Here is a 26,957-nt window from a genome sequence, read left to right as displayed (position 1 = left end):
TGTGGGAGTCATGATAGCTTTCAGGGCAGCCAGCACACACATTCATTATAATGCCCTGGGCGACCTGGCAGTTGATGGGTGGGAAGCCCTTGCTGTTGATGTATTGCCTACCCTGCTCATCAGGTGGTGCTTTGATGCATATGTGCCTGTAGTCTATAGCGCCCACTACCTGAGGGTATTCTGCTATTTGGTGGAAGAGATGCATATTGCTGGCCAATGCCTCACGGGTGTTGGGGAAATATACATGCTCACCGGCATGTGCTGACATGGGATCCAGGAACTGGTGGAATACCCTGGATGCTGATGCCTGTGAGATTCCCCATGATATCCCAGTTGACCTTTGGAAGGTACCTGTGGCTAGTATTCTTAGGCCTACACATACCTTGGCATCCACTGGGGATGGGTTCCCCTCTGTTAGTTTTGTGTGTCAGGCATGGCCGGCACAGATCAACAATTTGCTGTAGGAGGTCCCTGTCCACCCTATAGTGCTCCACTATCTCCAGCTCATGTAGCCCTTGGTAGGTTACCCTGGGTCTGTACACTCTTCTTCGTCTCCTCACCATGGGTTGGTCGACAGCATTCTCAGCCTCACCACCCTCAGCCACTTCCACATGTTGATGTATGATAGCTGCTGCAGCCCCTATCATTTTGTTGTTTTTGTTTGTTAAAATTTCCCCACTTTGTATACACCGGTGGTGTAGAGTATGTGGGAAAAACCAGAGGGAAAGGTGTTTGCATAGTTTATAGTAGTGTTCTGGGCTGGCTGCTGCCTGTGTAATTGGCTGATTCTGATACATTTCACCTGCCAGCTATGCTAGTCCTCCTTGATTACCTTCCTACTGCTGTTTTCCCTTCCAATTGCTTTCCTGTTTAAGCCCAGGGGTGCACCGGGCAAACACAGTGCAAAAATGTGCACAGAGCTGCTATTTCCTGATTTACTTGTTTTTTTCCTTTAAAACCCAGTGTGTGGCAATGTAAAGAGTGCTAGGCAGCCTCAGACACACCTCCTTGTGTAGCTCTGCTAAGCTAAGGGCAAACCCGAGCCACAGGGCTCCAGTCCGTTTACAGTATGCCTGACACACACCCCCTATGATGTCAGCTAACTCCAAGGCTTGAACTATGCTATTCCTGCACTTACACTGTTGGGTGCTGACTAGCATTGAGGGAATATCTGGGATTCAGTATCATTCCCCTCATTTGCATAGGATTGTTTGTAATGCATAGTTACAGGTCGCAGACTGAGCCTTCCCCCTTAGCAACCAATATTCACTGGCCATGTTGTCTTCTGCCTGCCATTGAGTATAATGACAAAATAGTGATTTTGGTTAGAATGCTTATTTCAGGTTATTTTTTATATTTTCGTCCTCTGCCCTGCCCTACCCTTAAACAGCTGAAATCAGATAAAAAAAAAGTTATTTTTTTATTTTTGCAAATGTTTTCCATACCAATGGCCATTGGCATTGTTTCCACATAATATACACACTTTATTTGGAGCTGTCATGCTCCGTTTTGTAGTTTGCAGAAATGTACTCGGTTACTAACCGAGTACATTTTTGCACACTACACTAGTCTTGCACGGCCAGCTGACAGCTTCCCGGATCGCAAATTCACCTCATTTGCATGGTTTTCACCTGCAAGTGGGGTAATTTGCATACAGGAGTTGTGTCAATGCAGGAATAGTGCAGGAGCACTCGTGCAAGTCCCTGCAGCTTATTCCTGGATTGCACAGTGGCTATATTGCCTCCAGGAGCTCCTGCACTGTTCTTGCACACCGTACAGGGCTTGCTGAATCCAGGGGATAGTTTTCTCACAGATCCTCATCAACTTTAAATTCTAATGTTTCCTTTGATTTCCATTACATTTGTTCACTAATGTTGGACTCTCTGGCCCACTACTTTAAATAAGTTATTAACAGCAACTACCTTTATGTCCTCTCATATGATACTTTATGCTGTTAATATCAATATTATATAGCACCACCAGGTCATTAGTGTAATCACAGTTATCTTTACTACCATATTCTTTTCAAAAGAGAGTATAAAAAAGGTTGACCTTTATCAAATCTATGATTTTTACTTCATCACAAATTTTGCTGAGTGTTTCCATGATATCCCCTTTCAAAAGCAGTACTTTAAATGTATTGAATGTTTCATTGCAAAATGTCATCTGAAGAAATTGACCTAGAGATGTATTGCTCATGCTTTAATTGAACTGGTCCTGATAAAACTGGAATGGCCACTGTCATCACTCAAAAAGTTGTTACAAAAGGTATGTTTACAAAATACACAAAATAAAAAAAAATATGTGATGTTAATCAGCATGTACAATTATATAAAAACACAAATTGATCTCTAGCCTTTCTTTCAATGGTTAGTAGAAGAGCTGATGTAATCAATGAAATTAGTTAAGTCAGTTTAAGTGCCTACCGAGACAAGAAACACATTCCCCAGGTTTCAATAAAATGCTTGTAGGCTCCGTTTACAGCCTATACAAAATACACCAGTGTACATGACCACGGTTCCCACTCTGCAGTACACCATGCATATTAATCATGGAACACTGCAAAGGGAGATCACAGTAGCATGGATACTGAATCCATGTAGGCATTAGTGTAGTATACAGCAGTTGTGGATTGTCCATGGAATTCCTGGACAGATGTTATGTACAGGAGAAGCACCCCTGTAATGTGCCCATGTAATGTGCCCAGCTAGTGCAGAAATATGTGTGAATTTTAATGTTTTGTTTTATTATTGTATTTTTTTTCTAATTTTTTAATGCCCATTTGTGTGGCTCGGCACATAAACAGCTGACATCTGCCAAACATATAAAAATACAGACTGGATGTAATTAATTTGCACAATGCTAAGCAATGTGGCACTTTTTTGAATGTTGTAGTATGACGTCTAAGGGAGGGAAAACTGCCTATATTAAGGGCAATAGGCAGGAATTCTGCAGCATTCACTGGAGTCTTATTAAGCTGTCAATATGCTTGGCTGTGTTGGTGAGGAAGTACACTTTCAGGCACAGAGGCTACTGGTATCCCTCACACTGGTAAGCAGTGTCATCACCACTATGGCGACCTGAAGCGAAAGAAGAGGGGAACCTTGGATACCTGGATCCAAGAGGCTGGGGCTGGACATGCCCCACAGATATGTAAGTATATTTGTCACTACTTTACTAAAATCCAAGCTGAATTCTGTGCAAAACAGGTGTGCATAATGGTGTGCTTCTTTTCCAACAGCTGCAGATGAATGGGCTTGCAACATCCAGTCTCATACCGGGGCCTTGGCCAAGATGCGCTGTGAGTGTGGTAAGTATGGATATTTTCTGATAACTATTGTGCAATAAAGAATAAACTCTATTGATAACAATAGGGAATAAGGTGTAAAGCAGGGTTGTGATTTACTAACTAACGTGGTGTAATAAGTGCTGTAGGGCTGTATTCACTGCATGTCTGTTGTAATGTAGCTGCAGTCAACTGTAAAAATGAAATAAAGAATGCAAAAGTAATTGCCTGATAAATGTATTGCACAGCCCACAGTATGGCTCAGGGTTGTCTGAAGCCCACTTTCAGTCACATAATGCACTCTATGCCTCCCACTACAGTTACAAGGTATATGGGTAAGGTAGCCCACATTCTGGGCAGATATCATGTGTGCACTTCACAGATTCTAAGGAGCAATAACAATAAAGTGCAAAGCAGGACTGTGGTTTCATAAGAATATGTTGAAATAAGTGCAGTAGGGCTGTATTCATTACATGTATGTTCTAATGTCACTGTAGTCAATTGTTACATAATGTGCATATGTTCCCTGCAGTCACAGCTTTTAAGCTCTACTCCCATGCCTGCCAACTAAGACATGATGGCTGTCTAGCCTATTTAATGTACATAAACATACCTCTTAAGTGTCACCATTTTTTGTATGTAATGACAACTGACAAATCTCTCTGGTCCGTGATTAGCAGATAAATGATTACCTGGAATGCAATGTACTTGCAAATCTGTTTACAAACACCTTGGTAGTTATGTATGTGCACATTATGTGAAACTGTTCTGTGTAGTTATGTAGCTGCATTTGTTAGTGCATCATCGAAGAGAATAAACTCAGTGTATTCCCCAGTTTTAAAGTTTAAAGTCTACAGTGATGGTAATATTCAATCAGTAAATACATTTGACCAAGAAGTAGACTGGTCATATAACAATGACAGCAGACTACCCCTCAGAGATTGTGACCCATGTTTGAAATTTTTCACAACATTTAGTTGTGATAGCCATTTGGTAATTAATATTTTGATGAAAAATTGGAATTTATTGAGAATGTCACCAGTTTTATTTGACAAATTACGTGATACCCCACATACGGCATTCAGGAAAGGAAAGAATATATAAAATATATTAGAATCAGCTTTCTGCCCTTTTCCTCGGATAACTGGAATGTTCAAATGTGAAGCTTGCAGTTATTGTAAATATATGGATCAATCCAGTTCATTCCTAGTGAATAATTTACAATATAAGGTGAGATTTAAATTTAATTGCCAATCAAAATTTATTGTCTATCTCGCTAGATGTAAATGCTGTCCTGCGTTTTACATCGGAAAAACTGAACGCAGGCTTCGAGATAGAGTATATGAACATCAATATGCAATTAATAAAGTTAAGTTGGAAAATGCATTGGCCAAACATGTCCATGCCCATCATGGTCATGGATTTTGTTGTATGGCAATAGACCAGATTGTACCTCATTCAAGAGGTGGTCTAAGCCCAGTACACTTAGAAGAACTGAAACTGGCATGGCAAATAAGACTGGACGCCTATAGGTTTCCTGGGTTAAATGATATGTTTTCCATCAGTTGTGTCCTAAGAGGTAAAAACCTGCGTCGTTAGGTACATATACCTGTGATTATAGTAAATCTATAATGCAGTGTAAGAGATATTGGTTTGTTAATTTTATAAATAAATGTAGGTTTTTGGGATGTTTGTATTTTAAGCGTAAATTTAATAATTTCATAACATCTATTTTATCTAGCAGCACTATTGTGTGCATATTTCATATTTTAAATTTATTTTATATGTTATGCACTTAAGAGTGTACTGATTATAAATCAGTGTTAAATGTTTCAGTTTAATTTTTATTCAAGCATTTTTATTTAGGCTTTTTTTTGTAGTTTGCTTACGCTGTTACAGCTTTAAGCATTACTGTTGTTGCACAGGTGAGCTTCAATTACGTCACCTTATTAGTAATTTAAATAGTGCCATTGTTTAATAGCACTGACTTCTGATGAAGTTTGCTTTAGTGCAAACGAAAAGTGCTTTAAGTCGAGAGTGTGTTTTTTGTATAGCAACATCGTTGTCAAGTATTTAAGTATTGACATATTGAAGTAAAGTATTGAAGTCAAGAGTGTATCGTTCGCTTGTTATAGTAAAAACTGTAAAAACTGTGAAGACCTGCCTCGAGTGCTGCTTGCTTTTTATCAGTTTGTTTGTTTGTGGATTTAACCGTAATAGCTGACAATTGCTAGTATATGAGTTCTATCCAAATGGTTAGTATGTTTGCACACTGTGGAATATGACATGTGTGATCAAGCAATGAATAATGCAAGCCATTCTGTTCTTGCTGTATCTCTACATAGTGAACTTCCACATATGTGATCCTGACATGTCTTTCCATTTTGTTGTCTTTCAGGAAACATGTATGTCAGATGATGTGCCCCTTTTATGGATGTGAGAATGATATAATCCTGGAAGGCCTCTGTCAACACCATGAACTCCTACTGTCCAGGGGAGGCAAAACAGGGAACAACAGGCAGCATTATGGGCTGACCTTGTCCGTGATGTGAATGCTATAGGTCATCAGAGCAGGGCATATGAGCAGGTTTGATGCCATGCCAAAGATATGATTAATACTGCATGCATAAGAGCAGCAAATGTGGCTAGGGATCATGGTGCCATTGGTGGAGGGCCTGCAGCAGAACAACCACTCTCAGCCACTGAGAAATTCCTGGCAACCTTGGAATACACGGCAACTCCCAGGCATCCATCACCCCGCATATCGTGGATGGGGGTGCCACTGTTTCTATCCCAGAGGAGCATCCAGGTAGGCTTAGTTTGATCAGCATTGGAATACTGTGGCATTCAGTGTGTCAAGGTGTAGATACATTTACATGGGCATCAGATGTTTGTTCTTTGGGGGGTTTAACTGCAATTTGAATCTCATGCTTAGATTTTGACCAACATAACAATTAACAAAGTAACTACTGTAAATGTCAGATATATCGATGTATTACCCTGTTATAGTACAACATGCAGTGGTGCTTACATTACCTCTCCCACAACTTTTCACAGGTCCCCCAAGAATTGGAGAAGGCTGTGGTTCTGCTCCTAGTAAGCACAACACTGTTTTGTTACAGATGTAAATTTACTGCAATGTATTCCCTAAAATGTCATACCAGGCCTGCTGGCTAGATTGATGTACTGTTGGCATGATTGCCAATTGCACAGATATTTTCTGACTGTACACACTTTAGAGTCATACCTATTCCTTGTAGGTGTGACAACACTTATAGATGTGACAGTATTGTCATGACATTACAGAATGCCATATGTGCCAATTGTGAAGTCTTCACAAATGTCAACTGTGTACCTCATTGTTGCTGATAAGATTGCAGTGAAAGGAGTTTTTATTTACAAATAACTACAGATACTTGTGGGAAAAGTAATGTCCTCATGTTCTACTATATGAGGTTGGGGTTTAAACAGGTCTGTAATAGTGACAACAGTGTATACAGCTTTACATATATTGCAACAGTACTGCAGAGCATAATAGTGCAGGTATTAATGCACTGCTTTTCCCTTTTTTATCAGAGGTGATAGAAAATCTGACTTTACATACCCCTTTATTGGATACTAACTGAGGGGTTAGTCACTCAGCAAGCCAGGAACCATCAGGCTCACTTGGACTATTGGACTGGTTTTCTGCATCAGTTTTTAGTTTTGATGCACAGGAACAAGAAGTAAATAACTCTGGGTCCCTGAAAACACAAATCACAACATTTGAGAGTACCTGCAAGAAATACAAACTCTTCAAATAGACAATGCTATTTTGGACAAGTTGTTGTCCCTTAATCAAGTTCAAAAAGGTTTAAGGGTATGGAAGCTGCCAAATGGGAGATAAGAAGGAATGGCAGCTTTCCATGAACTTACGGACCTCTTTAACAAAACAGGACTGGAGCTAATGAGTATCATTATCAGGGACAATGAAGTTAACCTTAAAAAGTTAAAAAAGTGATATTGTGGAACTAAATATGTGTATTAGTAAAGATTTATTGTTTGCACAGCACAAATAATCCCGTGACAAGGTACTAGCTGATTTGGACATGTTTGTCAAGGAAGGTATGGTTAGAAAACAACGCAAATTGCAGAGGGACATTTCTGACTATGCAAATCACAGGGTGTTCCCCTCATGGTACTTTTCCACTGAAGGGAAGGATAAGGCAAATGAGGTTAACACAGTAAGGGATAATAAAAGTAAAAAATAATGAAAGAAGCAACAATAGTCAAGAAATGTTTTTTACAGAATCCCTGTAGCTAAGATGATCTGAACGTCTCAGGAACCAGGATGGACAAAAATACAGGCGAAATGTGAACAACTGTCACTATCAAGGGAAGGGTTGGAAAGGGAGAAGCAACAGGAAATATTAATGAATGTCAATCTTGTTTTCAACTTTGCTGATAAATGTATTTGCAGTTATGACACTGATGTGGAAATGATTAAAAATGGTGATTTTTTCGATATATAATTTGAAGATGACAACTATTCACCTTGACTTATTGAAAAAAGGATTTTCTTTTGTACCTTTTTAAAATAGATATAGCTACATTAATGGTTAACCTTAAATTGCTTACTAGGAAGTTAAACTTGAGGCTGCTTTTTTCTGACCAACCATCTGTAACCCAGTGTCACTTAGGAATGAAACGTAAGAGTACGTTTATACCATCTTACAATAATAGTGTGCTAAACTTTGAAAGGAGGTGTGAGATTGAGTTTAGGGACATTTTAGGAGGTAAACATCATAAAAAAGACAATCTGAAAAGAAATGAAAGATTAATTCTTAATGAGTTAACTAAAGAAAAAAATGTTAAATTTATGAAACCAGACAAAGGTGATGGTGCTGTGATCATGCCAAAGATTGATTATGTTTGCAAAATGTTTGAAATTTTAAATGACACCTCCACATACGATAGTGTCCCAAAATGAAGTTAATAGGGCATACACCAAGATAGATTTGGAATTATATGACGTCTTTATGCAAGGGACTATAGATAGTGATGAGTTGGATTTTTTTAACAGATGACTAATCCACTATACCGGTGATTTTTGGAATACCCAAAATTCATAAAAAACAAACCCTCCGTTTAGACCAATAGTAGCTGTGATATGATCAAAAACTGAGCCCCTGGCAGCTTATATAGAAAGGCACTCTAAAACAGTATTGAATAAAGCCCCTTACATTTTAAGGGACTCCTGGCATTGTTTGGAAAGGTTAAGGTAAATTAACAGTCTAGAAGGATACATCTTTGTTAAAATCAATGCCGTCAATTTATTTTCTGTTATACCCCATGAAACTGGCTTAGAATATTTTTGTAGTAGTCTGACCAGCCTTAATGATTTGAGTAACAGAAGTAAAATTAATTTGTTGGTCGATTTTATGGACCTAGTATTGAAAAACAACTTTATTCATTTTGAGGGGGAGTACTTCTGTCAGGTAGCAGGAGTGGCAATGGGGCCAAATGTGCCAATTTGGTACTGCTTGAGTGTGAGAAAAGGCTTGTTTTCATCCCCTTTTATGAACAAAATAAAGTTATATCTAAGGTTTTAGGACAACATACTCATTTTATGGTTGGGTGAATTTGAAGAAATAAAAGCATTTATTGATTATTTGAATGGTACCACCATGTTTCTGACATTACCCTAGAGGTATGATGAAAAGCAGATAGATTTTTTGAATATCTTTCTCAGAAAGAGTGGTGAAAGTGGAGAGATTTTAACATCTACCATTTACAGAAAAGGAACTTATTCTAATATGCTTTTGCATTACCATAGTTGCCATGCTCCTCACCAGAAAAAGAGTGTCGTAAAAGGACAAATGGTCAGGCTAAGTAGGTTAGTAAATGAAGAAGATGATTTTAAAGGAGAAATTTATACGCTAATAGGGATGTTTATGAATAGGGAATACCCGGTTAAAATGTTGGTGAAAATCAGGCGTGAAGTAGTAGAGAAAAGGCCTACAATTTTTGCTCCAGTAGTTAGGAGCGAGGTTAGCTTAGTTCAAGATACATCTGAGGGCCCCTTTCGGTGGTAACATGATGGTTGTGCAATACAATGAGGATGCACCCCGCCTGGTAGATACGATATTAAAAACTTGGGATTCGAGCTTTGACACCTTATTAAAAATGAAATTGGGATTGAAAGCAAAAATAGGTTACAGCAGGGGTAGAAATTTAAAAGATATATTTGAGTCCAATGAGAAAAGCAATAACAAACATTATGGGTCCAAAATGTTTAAATGTGGAGCCTGTAATATTTGTAAATTTACCAATAACAGCCCATATATCTCAATTGAGGATTATGGTAGAACCTTACAGTGTCCAGGGTGCTAGGTAGTAACACTATGAATGTGGTTTATGTGGTGAATTGTACAGCATGCACTGGATTTTATGTGGGCAAAACTATTAGGAGACTGAGGGACAAGATTGCTGAACATGTGAGGGACATTAAAAACAAAAAGACAAGTAGTGCCTTATATTTACACAGCGCTTTATGTACAAGTTTTAAGAGATTTTTATTCTTCATTATTGATAATGTGGACTATAATGAAAGGCATGGGAATGTTAGTTTGGAAGTCGAAGCTAGAGAAATGAAGTGGCAATTCAGGCTTAATGCAAAGCATGTTTAAGCAGGTTTAAATGATGGGATCTCAATAGTACCAGTACTTAAGCAGAGAGCCATGGTGGTTTAATGCTGTACATTTAATCAATATGTTCATGTATTTTTTATGTTCTTACTTTTTATTTTCTTTTATATATTTAATGTAACAACAGAAACATTTAATGTTTTTAATGTTTTATATTTGGATAGTTAATTAATAGTGGAATTAATTGACTAACTGCTGGTGTTCAAGATAAAAGGAAGTGCCTTTATTATATGTTGACTCTGAAGAAGCCCATGTAAGAAAAGGGTGAAAGCACTTAGCTTGTTTGTATGGTTCAATAAAGTGTTACACTCGGTTTATCACTGTTGTGGTTCATTTTTTATTTCGTTTTTATGAATGTGTTTTTAGCTTTTGCTACTTTTGAATTCTTAGTTACATGTGTAACCTCAGAGGTCAGGCCCAGATTGTCGCTGAACCCGTACTTAATGATACCACATATAATGGGTCTGTACTCATAGCTAACCAGTTGTCCCACATGCTCTGCATCAGCTTCACTCCCTTGTCTCCACCACATGTTCCACATGACATTCCTGCAACTTGCCCACACCTTCCATATCTACAGATCAGGTCATAACTGCCCTCTCTATGGGAGATACACAGCATTTACTGGGCATGCTAACATCAAAATCTGTGTCCTACATGGGATCCACCAAGGATTACTAACACCATTCAGAACTCCTTGCAATCATACTCTAACCACTGGCTGTATTCCAGCTGACTGGACAATGGCAACTGTTATCTCCTTGCACAGAAGTGGTGCATCCACCGACCACTGGAACTACAGACCTATTTGCCTGAGTAACCATATCTGTATGCCCGTGGGGCAAATCATCATGGAGCTGATCAGCAAACATATATGTAATCTACAAACAGTTTATTGTACACAGTTTGAATGTCTGAAAGGGAGATCATGGCTGTTAAACGTGGTGGACATGTCTGAGGTAGTCACCAAGGATCTGGATGAGGAGACATCAGGGCATACAACCCTCTGGATGTAGCCAAGCTGTGTGACTTTATCCCCTACTCAGGCATCGTTGACAAAAGCACCCACTTAGCTATCCATGGTAATATCATTACAGGGGTGACTAAGTGGTTCAGTGATGGCACACATACTCAAAATAGGGAAACCTGCCTCCAATAGCTGATCTGTAAGCAGTAGTGTTCATAAGGGCTCAGTCCTGGGTCCTGTACTGCATGGAATCCATTTATTCACAATACAAATGAGTACTGACTGTCTGTGGCTGATGCCTGCAAACAGTGAGTGGTCATAGACTCTGTGAGTTATGCCACTATCCTACAAGAGGGTATTGATGAACAAATGCCTGTTGACATACTAATGGCCATAAACTCCCTGGAAATCATCATCTCCTTTCAGCTTATCCCATTTAGGGGTTGCCACAGTGGAACAACAGTCCGTAGAACGATTGGCAGTGGAGTTTTACAGTGCTGAGTTGCTAGCCCAGTGCCCAACCTTCCACAGAAGGCACACATGCACACACTCCACCTAGGGCCAATAGAGAGTGTCCAATCCACCTACAGCATGTCTTTGGGATGTGGGAGGAAACTGGAGCACCTGGTGGAAAGCCACGTGACCACAGGGAGGACATGCAGACTCTGCACAGAAGGCACCTGAGCCGAGACTCGAACTGGAGATCCTGTTGCTGTGAGGCAGCAATGCTAACCACTGCACCACTGTGGCCACCCAAACTCCATGGAAATATATATGTATTATCATTTCCATCAGTAACACCTATGTTCCTGATAAGTAGCACATCAGTCGCAACATGTGATGTACATACTCAGGGGTGATAGACCTAGGCACACAGGCCTGGCTGCACAAGTTTACACCTAATTTATCTGAGATCATCATATCTCTACAGTGATAAGATGGAAATCATATGTCATAACTGAGAGCACAGCCACCTGAAACTGACATACTGATAACCTCTGTGTACTCTTCTCTCAACATGCCAATATTTGAGTGAAATGGTCATTTGGTACTGTACCTTTCCAAGCACTACTGACAATTGCACACAACACAATGGTACATCACAAGGGAGCTTCATATTTTCAGTTTCTGTTCAATTGGCTTCATCTGAAATCAGTGGTTATTGTAGCCTGTGGCATATAGACAAAGCAGAGGTGATCTCTGTCTTGCATAAGGGACAATGTGTGACCCTGCTTGATTGGAAATGCTGCATATCTGTAGGTGGCATGTTACATGGATTACTCACTCTAAGGACATTAACCTGGTATGTGACATTAGTAATACATGCTGGTGGGCGAGATCTGTCTAGCAGACTTTACCATGCCTTTGAAACATAATCCTGCCTAATGATAAACAGAGCACCTCAATGGACCTAGTCAGATGCCATCTGAATGATAGGCCGGGTGACCATCATTTCACTACAGAGCTTCTGCCTGTCTCTTGTGGACAGGGGCAATATATGCTGATCATGTAAATAAGGGTATAAACTTGGCTAGAATTTTGAGGGCTATAGGACCATTATGCTACTAAAGTTCAAAGATCATATGATTCCATAAGCTGATGTAAAATACTGTAAAAGTCACACCCACAAACCTGGCTACATTGAGAATAGCATCACTTTCAAATACTGTTTACAGCACACACACACACACACACACACACACACACACACACACACACACACACACACACACTGCAAGTTAGTTTGTAGATTAGAACACTTACCTATCTAATAGCACATACTATAGATCACAGTACGTGATGCACACACTACACCTTACGTCTGCTATTACTATTTCTTTAGGACAGCTTATGCTTGATGGCATCATCAGGCCTAGTTGTGGTCAGGCATTTGGAGGCCTACATCCTCTGCTACAGCCAAAATACTGCAAACCCCTACTTCTTTCTAGGGTACTGAGGTGATCACATGTATTTCATACAGACATACACACACACACACACACACACACACACACACACACACACACACACACACACACACACACACACACACTGATTGGCCTGGAGCAAGATTAGAACCCCTATTGATCTAGTATTATACACTATACATCACAGTACTTATCACACACACCACGGCTTAAGTCTAACATTGTAGTGGCAGGTGCTAGTCATAAGGTTGATGATATAAGCAGGCCATGTAGAAGAGGGCAGTTTGGAAACTGGCAGCAACTTACAGGGCCAAAATGTGCTGAATAATTGCAGTTTCATTGTCAATGAGGGCTTTCAGTTGTTTTGCAGGGGGATACATACACACACACACACACACACACACACACACACACACACACACACACACACACACGTGACTTGAAGTGAGATTAGAACCCCTATCGAACTACTCTTACACACTACAGATCACAGTATTTATTGCATACACCACTGCTTAAGTTCATAGGCTCATAGGTTCATAGGTTGTTACTAGGCTATCGGCCCTAGGGCCTATACAGTTCTAGCCATAACAATTCCCTGGTTATTTCTTCCCACAATATTTACTTCCCTGGACCCCTGTCTAGCAGGGCAACTGACGTGATCCCCAGGGTGAATTTCTTATGTCCCATCCAATCATCAAAGTTCCTTTTGAAGAGGGCCAAAGAGGTGCTCTGCTGACATGTATGGGCAGTCTATTCCAGAGTCTGGGGAGTCTCTGGGCCAGGAACCTATCCCTCCAGCATGTTTTTTTTCATTGTGATGACAAGGTTTAGAACCCTGGAGCATGTGGCTCTGAGGGATTGGGATTTCTTTAAGTGTAGCATGTCCAACAGCTTAGGGTTTGACAGGGCCTTGTATGTTAAGCAGAGATCGCCTCCGAGTAGACGATATGCGACAAAGTATAGCTGGAGTTTTTTTAGATGGTCAGTATAGGGCATCTGCTTTAGGCCTGTGATTCTTTTAGTGAGGTATTTCTGCAGCCTTTCCAGTTGTTGAAGATGTCTTGAGAGATACATACCAAACAGGGCATTATATTCTATAATGGGTCTAATGAGGGATGAATACAGTAGGACAATGACCTCCTTTTTTCTGGATGAAAAGCCCTTAGTGATGAGGTGTGCCACACAGAAGGATTTTCTGACTGTTGTGGTGATGTGGTTATCGAAGGTGAGATGACTGTCCACCTGTGCCCCTAAGTCTCTTATCACACTTTCAGTGTTTATTGTACTGTCACCTATGTGGTAATTCACAGGTACATGTTTTTTTCCCAAAGGGGATAACTATACATTTCTTGGCATTGAGCTTGAGCCCATGGCTCTGGCACCAAACATCTGTTTCTGTAAGTCTGCCATTATAGAGGTAGCTGGTAGTCTTAAGGTTGATAACATCAGCAGGCCTTGTAGAAGAGGGTAGTTTTGAAACTAACACCAACTTACAGGGCCAAAAAGTGCAGAACTATTGCAGTTTCGGGATTCTCAGTTGTTTCGCAGGGAGGTACATGTACACACACACACACACACACACACACACACACACACACACACACCAAGTGGCCTGGAGTGAAATTAGACCACTTACCTAACTACACACTATAGATCATAGTACTTATCTCACACTCCATGGCTGATATCTGTTTTAGACATGACTGCAGGCAAACTACTTGTAGATTACACAAACTAGGCTTGTGTTGAACAGCATCTGTGGATTGTAGAGTGAAATTGCTTCATACTGTTATCTGCATCTAGCAGTCTAGCAGTCAGATAACTGTTATTTATCCTAGCTATGTGGCTACAGTTACCAATTTGGCCATATGTGGCTGTTTGCATTTGGCTGGCAAGCCTGTGGGTAGGAACAATGTGCCCTGCCCATGTGTGTATAGATAACATTATACATTACACCACCTGCTCACTTGTTGCTGTATGTGTGGTGACATCTAGCAGGCACAGGGATTTGTAGGTAAGTGCATTATCTACTGTTGAGCTCTTACTTTGGATCCTTTGAGCAACATTATAGATGTGTGATACTGCAACTTTACTCACCATTATTAGGGTACATAGGACAATACAGACATCCACACACATATTAATGTATATAACAGGGATGTATATGGAAATTTGCTGTGTATGTGTAAGGTATATGTTACACAGATATAGGGGAGAGACCTGAGATGTATGTTTTTATATATATAGCTATATATAGGTATATATAGGTATATCTATATAAGTATAGACATAGAGATAGATATGCTATCTATGGGAAAGAGAGATAGTGATAGACAGATATGTATACATATATGTATGTATGTATGTATGTATGTATGTATGTATAGAAATATCTATACATAACAAGTCATTTTGGGCAAGGGGCAACAAAATTGCCCTCTGTTTATGTGTATGAGCATGCCCAGTGGGATTGTCAGTACTGATAAACCGACTTCAGGCAACACCCCCTGTACTCCAGTCCGGGATGTTGTGTGTTACAGACAATGACATCATTCCCAGTGTCTGCAGTACTGCACTTCACTCAAATTGTCCACAGCATTCTTCAGCTGTCTGATGTAATTAATATGTGACAGAGATTAATAATGTTACACCACACACTGACAATCTATAGAAAAAAATAACATAATAATACCTCACATCCAAAAGATGTGGATACTTCCAGATTAGAACCATCGCCCCATCACCAGTACTAACTTCCCTAGTCCACTGAGCCACACAAGTTCCCTAGTCCAGTGAGCCACACAAGCTGCCAGAAACACAATCAACAGCATAAATATGTATGTTGTTATTCCTGCATTGTGAGACATACAATGTATGATGAATTTCTATGTTACTGCCCTGAGATTGTCTGGACTGCTAATATATCATTGATGAGTTACTGTTACAGCAGTTATATGTTAACACTGCTGTGTTGGGGGTGTGAGAACAACACTGCATGTTCTGCTGGGATACACAGTAGTCCAAATATCATGTAACTCCCAGGTTTAATATCTCCCTTGACTGATGTAGTGAATATTCCATGCATGAGGTCTAGTGACTATTGAAGGATACAGGATAGTGGACTGGGTATCTGTAGTCCCATGTGGATGTTACTTCTGTCCAAATAGCCCACTATATTTACTTGCATAAATGTAGCAGATCCATACATACCATACTATATCACACTAATCCTTACAAGTACTCTGTAGGTTAGAGACTTACCTTGCGAAAGCCACAGTTGACAGAAATGTAGTTCAGGGCTGACTCTGTCTGATGCAAGCAGTACACAGTCAATACATGGATAGGTACAGTTATGTTAGCTGCCTGGCATCAAGTTTAATATATATACATGAGTAGGAATAAGGTGTCAGTCCCTAGGCCCCAAGGTTGTCAGTGAATATGTTATAAGTTGTCTCTTAGCCAAAGCTAGGGTGTACTGAGCACGTCTACATCTGCCTACAGGGACATCAGCAGGGGGGGGGGTCCTACTCTGAGTCCTCCTGTGAGTGTGGCTGTGGTGACCTAGGCACTGGTGGTGGCTGTGTATCCTTTCCCTTTGCTGATCCTGCTGCATCTGGTTCTGGAGGATCAGAATGTGTAGCATAGCACATAATGTGAACATATGTACACATGTGGCTAGAGAGTACTGCAGGGCTCCAGCAGATATATTGAGGCACTGGAACCATGACTTCAGCAGCCGAAACACATGCTCTATGATGTTCCTAGTTTGTGCGTGTGCCTCATTATGGTGTTCTTCCGTGGGTGTGTATGCATTTCTGATGGGTGTCATCATCCACGGGTCCAGGGCATAGCCAGTATCCCCCAGTAAATGGCCGTGTGGGATTTCCTCCCTAGCAAACATCTGTTACAGCTGTGATGAGTGCCAGATATGGGAGTTGTGATAACTGTCATGGCTGCCAGCACACACATTCAGGATAATGCCCTGGGAATTGCACATGACCTGCCCATTGATGGAGTGGTACCCCTTGCGGTTGACATAGATTTTACCCTCTTCACCAGGTGGTGGCTTGATGTGTACATGAGTGCAATCTATGACACCCAGTACTTCAGGGTAGTGGCTACATGGTAGAAGTGTTACATATTGCTGGCCCTTGCTTCAGGGGTGTGGAAAAAGATATGTGTTCACTGGCATGTGGTAGCATAGCATCCAGGAAATGATGAAGTATCCTGGATGCAGATGCCCATGAGACCCCCATCATGTCCCCAGATGGTCTTTGGAAAGTACCTGTAGCTAGTATTATAAGGGCTACACATATCTTTGGTTCCACTGGGATGGGTTCCCCTCTGTTGGCTCTGTGTTTGAACTGAGGGTGGCAGAGCTCAATGAGTTCTTGTAGTATGTCCCTGTCCACCCTGTAGCACTCTACAATCTCCAGTGCATACAGTAGCTTCTGGAAAGTTACCCTGGGCCTGAACATGCTTCCCCTTCTCAGTCTAGGCCTGTTGTCAGCAACACTAGCAGCATTGCAGCATCTAGCACATACAGCTGTAGAATAGCTGCAGCAGCCTCTACCATTATATCACTTAAAATTTCTAAGTCTGTACTCCAATGGTCAAGAGTATTGGGGGACAATCAGAATGTAGGGTGTATGCATACTTTATACAACTCTGTTGTAGGTGCTGAATGTGTGATTGGCTAACTATGATGCATGCCACCTGCCTACAATATAATTAACATCAAACAAAGGTCAAAATTTCTAATTGAATACATCTGGTTTATGAACATGCTCAGCCAGGTGGCACACCATGCAAACATGCGCACCTAAGCTTAAAAGAGCTTAGAAGTGAGAGGACACACCCCCCTGATGTCAGCTACATCCTGTGCAAACATTAATATGGTTTAAGACCCTACATGAAGGGGATATGTGGACATAATTATTCCTTTCTGCTATTCAATAATCCCACCTCATGTGCATATTTATCTGTGCTGACAGCCTAGAAACTACACACTTCTTAGTCCTAACACCTTAGGAACAGCAGCAATGAATCATTGTAGTGACCCCATGCAAGGCCCTATAATACATTTCTGTCACATACTATAATGTTCTTTTTTTCCTATTTTTTTATTTTTCTATTAAGCATATTTGCGCACTGCAGTGCATAGCGCACATGTTGAGATTATTAAAAATAAAATTATTAAATTACTTTATTCCCTTTAATCTTGCTGACATACAGACTAATAGTTTTGCTCATATATGTATGTGGTCTTACATTTTTAGGGGATTTATGTCCACATTTCTACAGTTTTACACCTTCTTTTGTCTGTCTAGACTTCTGTACATGGAATTTTCTGCATACACTATAGCCACTGACATGGGGTTTGAACAGATGTCTTTCTGCATGTTGGATCACTTTACCTGCCTCATTTGCATGAGATTCACCTACTTATGAGGCGATTTGCATGCCACAGAATTTTCCATGTCTGCTTGTGTGTGCCTGCCACTCAGCAGTGCTTATTGAATCTTAATATGTTCATGTCCATTTAAGCATCATGGTGGGATGCCTACACAAAAAAAGTGTAGGCTTTATTAAAGTTCCCCTATTATCAATATCTTCAAATAAAATTAATTAAATTTATAAAAAAACATTGTCAACAAACCCAAATTAATCTTAATAAAGGTATAAAAAACAATTTGTGCAAACATATTGAAGCCCATTTTGAAGTTAGTAGATTTGTAAACTCAGGGGTCACAATCGCTACCTCAATAAAATTGTCCTGCCATTTAAGTATTTTCAGCTTGAGCAGAAAGTCGTATGCATTTTTAATGTACAGTGGCATTCTTGTACAGTGTATTCAGTTTTCCTTCTAAAAACATAGCCATTAAAACTCCCGGTGGACACAATTGCTTTGAAAAGTAGAGCAGTAGAATTTCTGCAGATTTTAGTGATATGAAATAAGGTGTCTGTCGTAAGGTTTTGAACATACAGACAAAACTGTACAGTTCCATAAAACTCATGCCATAATGTAGCATTGCTATAAAACTTACAGTGACCTCTCTGTAAGGAATTGTTGTTGTCTCTTTCACTCTCCACCATAGCTCTAAACCTCTTAGCACAAAAAATCTGGACACAGCCAAAAATAATGGAGAGACAAAGCCCAAAAATAGGGACACATTTTAAGTATTGCTCTTATAAACTTAGCAAGTTGCTAGAATAAAAGGTCTTGTGTCACAATACATTTTATTTGGGATATGAAGACTGAAAATCAAATACCTGTCATTATTTAGTGAATTCAGTCCTCACTGATGTGCCACAAAAATCCAGAAAACCACAATTTTTATGAGGAGCAAAGATCTGGACATTCTGCAGAAATCTGGATGGTTGAGAAGTATACTTTCCACCACCACTATTCCAGCCCTTATCAGGCTTCATAAATCTTAAATGTGAAATGTTCTACATCTGTCTTAATGTCATTGGTTCCGATTGTAATTGGTTATAAATTGGTTTACTGGGACACTTGCTTAACAGAGTTCATATTTCTAGTTCACATCAGCCTTCAAATATCATCAGCATCAGTTGAAGAGGGGATCAAATATACTTTTTCACAGAATGAGTAATCTCAGAATAAGATGAATACATTTTGTTCATAATATGTTTCAACTGAGTGAACTGCTTTCCATTTTTAAACTGATCAATGTCTCAGTGATGTTAGCTCTTTTATTTGGTACAGCTGGAAACTATTTTAGTAAACTAACTAGGTGTTCTATCACAATGTATAAAAGATTATGCAAACCATGGAGCTAGCTGATTTTAAAATTTTAATTGCATATGTAATGAGCATTGAATTTAAGCCGTATGACTACCTTATGTTGTTTTTTTTTCTTTCTCACTGTTAATATCTACCAGATTTTAAGTCTTCATTTTGCTATGCTACCTGTATATAAGACTAAGTATCGTAATTGCACTCTTATTGTATACAATGTCACTACCTGCTACTACTGTAAGAACTGTCTTCTAGAAGCATTGTTATACAAGATTATTGGTCTTGTCTCCCACTTGACCAGTTTATTCTATTCTAGTCTTTTTACCATAATGAATGTCTGTTACTATTTTTTTACTTTATTGTATTATACAGTTTTCTTTCTACTAACAAAATAATTACTAACAATGAAACTTTTCTCCCCAGGCCTCTGCTGAAAAAGGGTTTTATTCCCAGTCAGACTGTCTGGGTAAACAAATGTTAAATATAAAAAAATAATAAAAATTATTCACCAACTTATTCACCAATGTATAAGTGGATTATGTTCCTTATTCACTAAGTATAAGTAGATTACTTATCTTATTCACCAGTTTATTCACCTAGGTTATGTACCTTATTCACCAATGTGTAAGTAGATTATGTACCTTATTCACTAATGTAGAAGTAGATTATGTACCTTATTCACCAATGTGTAAGTAGATTATGTACCTTATTCACCAATGTATAAATAGATTATACATCTTATTCACCAATGTGTAAGTAGATTATGTACCTTATTCATAAATGTATAAGCAGATTATGTACCTTATTCACCAATGTATAAGTAGATTATGTACCTTATTCAACAATGTATAAATAGATTATGCACCTTATTCACCAATGTGTAAGTAGATTATGTACCTTATTCATTAATGTATAAGTAGATTATGTATCTTATTCACCAATGTATAAGTAGATTATGTACTTTATTCACCAATGTATAAGTAGATTATGTACCTTTTTCACCAATGTGTAAGTAGATTATGCATCTTATTCACTAATGTATAAATAGATTATGTACCTTATTCACCAATGTATAAATAGATTATGTACCTTATTCACAAATGTATAAATAGATTATGTACCTTATTCACCAATGTGTAAATACATTATGTACCTTATTCACCAATGTGTAAGTAGATTATGCATTTTATTCACCAATGTATAAATAGATTATGTACCTTATTCACCAATGTGTAAATAGATTATGTACCTTATTCACCAATGTGTAAGTAGATTATGTACCTTATTCACCAATGTGTAAATAGATTATGTACCTTATTCACCAATGTGTAAGTAGATTATGCATCTTATTCACCAATGTATAAATAGATTATGTATGTTATTCACCAATGTGTAAATAGATTATGTACCTTATTCACCAATGTGTAAGTAGATTATGTACCTTATTCACTAATGTATAAATAGATTATGTACCTTATTCACCAATGTGTAAGTAGATTATGTACCTTATTCACTAATGTATAAATAGATTATGTACCTTATTCACCAATGTATAAGTAGATTATGTACCTTATTCAGAAATGTATAAGTAGATTATGTACCTTATTCACCAATGTATAAATAGATTATGTACCTTATTCACCAATGTGTAAATAGATTATGTACCTTATTCACCAATGTGTAAGTAGATTATGTACCTTATTCACCAATGTGTAAATAGATTATGTACCTTATTCACCAATGTATAAGTAGATTATGTACCTTATTCCATATTAACATCTGTCTGACAAATCTGTCACACTATTTTATGTACATATACTGTGGAGATACTGAGAAAATAATCTTCCTGTCACTGGTTTTAATGCTGTATAGAACTACTTCTGTAGAACCTAATTTAGCCATTTGCATGACCTGTATCAAGTCATCTGTTACTCATTCATTGAATGACTATGTACTCCTTACTATCCATTTCCCTTATATGAGTCTATGTGCTCCATTCTATGCTTTTTTTAAACACCAAACAACAACATGCTTCCCCCTTCGTTATTGTATGTCTTAGCCCTCCTTTGTCATTTATTTTCCTTACTGCTCTGGAAGTTGGCTACTTGTTTCCTTGTCCTGCCATTCTAATGTAATGCAGCAGGCTAATTTCTTTGCATGTCTAATACCCTAAAAATAATCCAGCCTTTCTTCTAAATGTCCTCCTCTCTCTTTGCAGTCAGATGCATCTTTTTCTTCCAAGCATTTTCACTCCACAACCCCTTTCCACTTCCCCTGTTTCAAATAAGAAAATTGTAACCAAAAAGCAAAACCCTCAGAGTGCATATTCAAGGGAAACATTATAAATAAGATTAACTCATGTTGCAGTAAAAGGTATTCTGCTGTCCGCCTGTGCAGCAGCTGTATCCCCTGTGGCAACTTTATATAATGCTACCTGTATCATGTGCAGTCTGTGATACACCTATACAGACAATACCTATAAAATAATGAGTGCAGTACATACTTCATCTCTGTGAATGTAATATACAAGTGTAAGTACTGTAGGCAAACTTGACATCAATAGTGATGTGTAAGTGAGAATGTACAGAAATAACAGGTGTACTACCATGGGGTTACTGGAGATGCCTTTCCCCTAGCATGCCTGAATGTGACAAGGAAGAGGTATGGTGATGTATGTGGAGACAATCAAACTGCTTTATCCATATTTGATCTCAAATGTGTAGAGATACATAGGTAATGTTGTATGGAAAAATATACATATGTCAGCTATTGTGTATGTTGCATGAAATACAGGATATATGGATGCACAGCATGACTGTCATATAACATTCATGTCATGAATATGCATGCCTATCAGTGTCAATTATATGCCTTCACAGTCACTCAGATGAAAAATCCATACTTGATATGATACTGGCAGTCCTTTCCTGACAAAGGTATGCCAGTAACTTCTTCTAGTCAGGGGAGTAGGACAGTGTGCATAACTAAAGAGCAGTAACCATATTGTCACCATAACTGCACATACCGTAGGTCAATATGCATGACTCACTAGCACTAACCGTATTGTCACCATAAGTGCACATACTGTTGGTCAGTGTGCATGACTCATTAGCACTAACTGTATTGTGACCGTAAGTGTACATACCCTAGGTCAGTGTGCATGACTCACTAGCACTAACTGTGTTGTCACCGTAAGTCCACATACTGTAGGACAGTGTGCATGACTCACTAGCACTAACCATGTTGTCACCATAAATGCACATACTGTAGGACAGTGTGCATGACTCACTAGCACTAACCGTGCTGTCACCATAACTGCACATACCACTTTTACACACAATATTGCTGCACATGTTATTGAGTTTGCAGTCAGAAGTCACAGTGGTGCATCCATGGCTATTTACAGCATTCTGGCCTATTGTCATCAACTACTATAGCTAATCACAAGTATTTCTCTGTCTCTCTGGTCAGACTTGCCCAAACCATGTAAACGGATACCTTGCATCACTGCTTCCATCTCACTGCGGAAGGTGTTGATCTGTCTGTGCTGCAGAGCAACAGTTGCCATGGTGATATATGTGAACAATAAATGTTAGAATGGCAAGTACACACATATGGCTATTACAGAATGCATACATGTGGCATAATGTAACTTAGGCACATGAAGTTTCAAGCTATAACAGTAAATTACTCAAAAATCATTCACTTTAATCTCGTGTATTTTTAGTATATACATTCTTTTATTATTTTTTTGCAGTCATGGAATGTGCCATATTATTTTGTTATATAGAATGCATTTTTACTAAGTCCCTATTGAACTAGATTTGTGCAACTCATTACTTTATACTAGTCTATAAAGTTCATTTATTACACTTGTTTATTGCTTAATGTGTCCTGGTTGTAGAACGTTTTGTGTTATTTATTTATATTAATCCATTGGCTCTCTAATCATTTATGTATATGCGTGCACAAACACACACACACACACACACACACACACTCATCACACATACACACATGCACTCACATAAATTAGAACACTTAACTGCTGGAGAAACATTATAATTGTATATGATATATCAGATAACAACTTAGTTTCATGTAAATCACCTTTATTAAAGAGAACATAACATCACTTGTTCATTAAACACATAGGCATCATGCTACCCAGTGCACAGTTCTATGTGTTTTATATACACATGTGCCCTCATTAGTAATAGTTATAGAAAAATCATTGTAATTTCCTGAGAAATATAATTGCATAAGTGGCATAAAACAGCAGTGGATTCATCTAGAGCATGCCTACCAAAGTTATTATTCATGCATGTCCGAGCAAAAAGTAACTTGCTTTACTAGGAAGGAGAACATATGTAAGATTTTAGTTTAGGATTGATTTGAATTATTTTTAATGTTAGGTAGACTGCACCACATTTTGACCCTTTTCAGCCATGGCCTACTTACAATGAATAAAAAAAAAGCAGAGCAAAGTATAACAAAATAAAATTTCATAAAACACTATAGAAGAAAAAATACATAGTTGCACAAACACCAAACAGGCAACAATTTTAATGACTAAACACATATCAAAATAAAATAAAGACATCATTAACTTCTCAAATGCAAATGTCTTCCTTACCATTTTTGCCAGAGAGTCTCAGGCCTCGGACAGACAAGGGGTAATGAGTCAAGAATAAAAGGAAGGCAAATGTATTATGAACCCTTTTATGTTGCTTTTGTGTAGCTCACTCTATAGCTATAGGTACATTTTGTAATACTGCTTCAGTTTTTTTTTTGGTTTTATTTTACTTGATTTTCTTAGGTTAGTAGATTGCTACACTGAGAATAATTTTCAGCTACAGTCTAGTTACAGTAAAATGATATAGAAGAAACAACAATTCTCAAATAGTGCAAAACCTAACTTTCAGCATTCCAGTGAAACCCATAGTGCTGATCTAAAACATAGCACTCTTCTATCAGTGTTAGCACTGACAAAATAGTCAAGCAAGATTAATGAACATCATCCAACAGAAAGCTACACATACACCAGTAATATATTAAGTGAAACATTACTGTGCTAATTGTCAAAATTCAAGGTGCGCACAGCAAGACTTGAATTAACTTCATGGCATTTTGTATGGTGCAGCGTTAAACATATCATACTGCATGGACTACCAGCAGTCTAAAATTAGGTGATTTCACACTGAAACTTCCATGTGGATTTTTCTAGGAAAAATCTTAAAACCAGACTGAACAGATAAAGAGAAAGCGAGGATAAAAGCTGCATAGACTGTAGTAATTATATTCAGTTTCATAGCTGAAAAAGCTTTAGCTGTACATGTTGTGAATCCAAAAGGTACGCTAACCTAAGATAGGAAGTTCACTTAGGACCTGAGAGACATTTGAATTAGGCAAGGGTTGCCTTGCAAGAGCAGAGCAGTGAAGCAGATTTTGAAGTTTGAAAATAAAAGTAGGTTCTTCTTGGCAGCATAGTGCATCTTTCTGTTGTGGTAGCTGTGAGTGTATATGGGTACAGTACATATATCTATATATATATATATATATATATATATATATATATATATATATATAAATATAGATATATGCATATACACACATACTATATATATATATAGACAGATACAGAAATATATATATATATATATATATATATATATATATATATATATCTGTGTGTGTGTGAGATTTTACTCTAGATTATTTTTTTCAGCAGTAGGGAGATGTCTGATGGACACAAGCAATGTATTTCAAATCTCTGGTCCAAAGACAGAAAAGCATTTTTATTTTATTTAGCAGAACATCATTGCATGACTCAGGCAAAGAGGCAGATGTGGAACACAGATCTGTATTCTGGCTAGGGCAAGAGACTAACCTTCCTTAACAGTATTTAAAATAAGGCAATTATTAAGTATAACTCTACTACATATAGGGGACAACCCACATTTTCAAGCATAATACAAAGTCACCAGCACAGTGAAGGGTTTGGATATTAAGCGGGGAGCATAGACGGTAGGATAGTTCGTGTACTAAAAGCCAGATTAGGTTTGCTAGTAGTTTCCAATGGTTTGTCTGGAAGCATCTTAAAGGGCAAGTTTAGTGATTCATTTGGCATTCTTTGGCAATAGAAGGCTTATATGAGGAAGATGGTATTGTGAGAATAATATCATATTGTTAATTTGGTATAAAAACCTCTCATTGAATTACTAACCTAACTTCACTGGTTGGGGGGACAGAGTGGTATGTTATGTGATGAGACTTTCTGGGATTATGAGTTAGAATTTTTCTATGTAAGTTCTAAAAGTGAGGGTGGGGTCAAGCCAGTGTCCAGGATATTTAATAGAGACAATTTGGCTGTTAATTAATTTTGAATTAATGATTATGTGGTGCATGAGTTGGTACTTATATTAATTTTGGGTTTGATGCCTGAGCTCATCGTATTAGTTTTTGAGAATTACATGTGCAGCTGCTTGCAATAACCAAAGAGCATACAGTGATGCAATCTGCATTGAGTTTGTTTTAGAGAGTGTGAGGTAAAAGGCAAGGTCTGAAAACTGACAAGCAACTACTGGACAGGATCAAATGAATGTGTGTATTGGTAAAGAGGAAGAAGGCAGCAGAAGAGAAGAAAGGGAGAGGGACATTTGCAGAAACTCTGGGATTTCCCAGTATAAACGGAAAGAAATGACAGGAGGAAAAGGATTTTGAACTCTATAGGTATGGCTAGCTAAACAGTTAACATTAAATCCACACAGGTATGGAAAGATGCATGGTTCAAAATCCAATAAATCAAACCAAAAAAGAAAAACGGCCAACAAACAGCCTTCAGTATTGTCTCCACAATACCTTTCATTTCACCTTCTGTTTCACCACTTGCATTAGTTTTTTCTTTTTTAGCTAAATAGTTAAGTCATATAAGGTCTTGATGGCTTACACTGCAATTCTGGAGTCTGCAATTAGCAGGTGATGGTTTATATTGTCATATGCATATTATCATAAGATTCCTTTAGTGAGGTTATTGAAAGTTGTCCCATTTAGCAAGCCCTTTTATATGCTGTAGCAAACAATGTTAATGAACAATAGGACTGCAGTAAGAGTGTTGTGGTTAGTGCATAAACCGTGCTGTTTATCTCATAGTAAATCAGATTTAGAGACGTGATATTTTCCCTAAATGGGGAATGCCAGTACTAGCAGTTGTAAAGTGCGGATAGGAGAGGCAGTCGACATCTCAAGACTTTGCACTTGGACTCTTACAGCCCTCACAGTTTATTAATAATATAAATAAACAGATGACATCCTAATGATAAAA

This window comes from Protopterus annectens, chromosome 1.part2 (assembly GCF_019279795.1).
Source record: "Protopterus annectens isolate FY-2018-M chromosome 1.part2, PAN1.0, whole genome shotgun sequence".
NCBI lineage: Eukaryota > Metazoa > Chordata > Ceratodontiformes > Protopteridae > Protopterus > Protopterus annectens.
The sequence above is the reverse complement of the archived record's forward strand: the minus strand, read 5'-3'. Positions refer to the sequence as shown.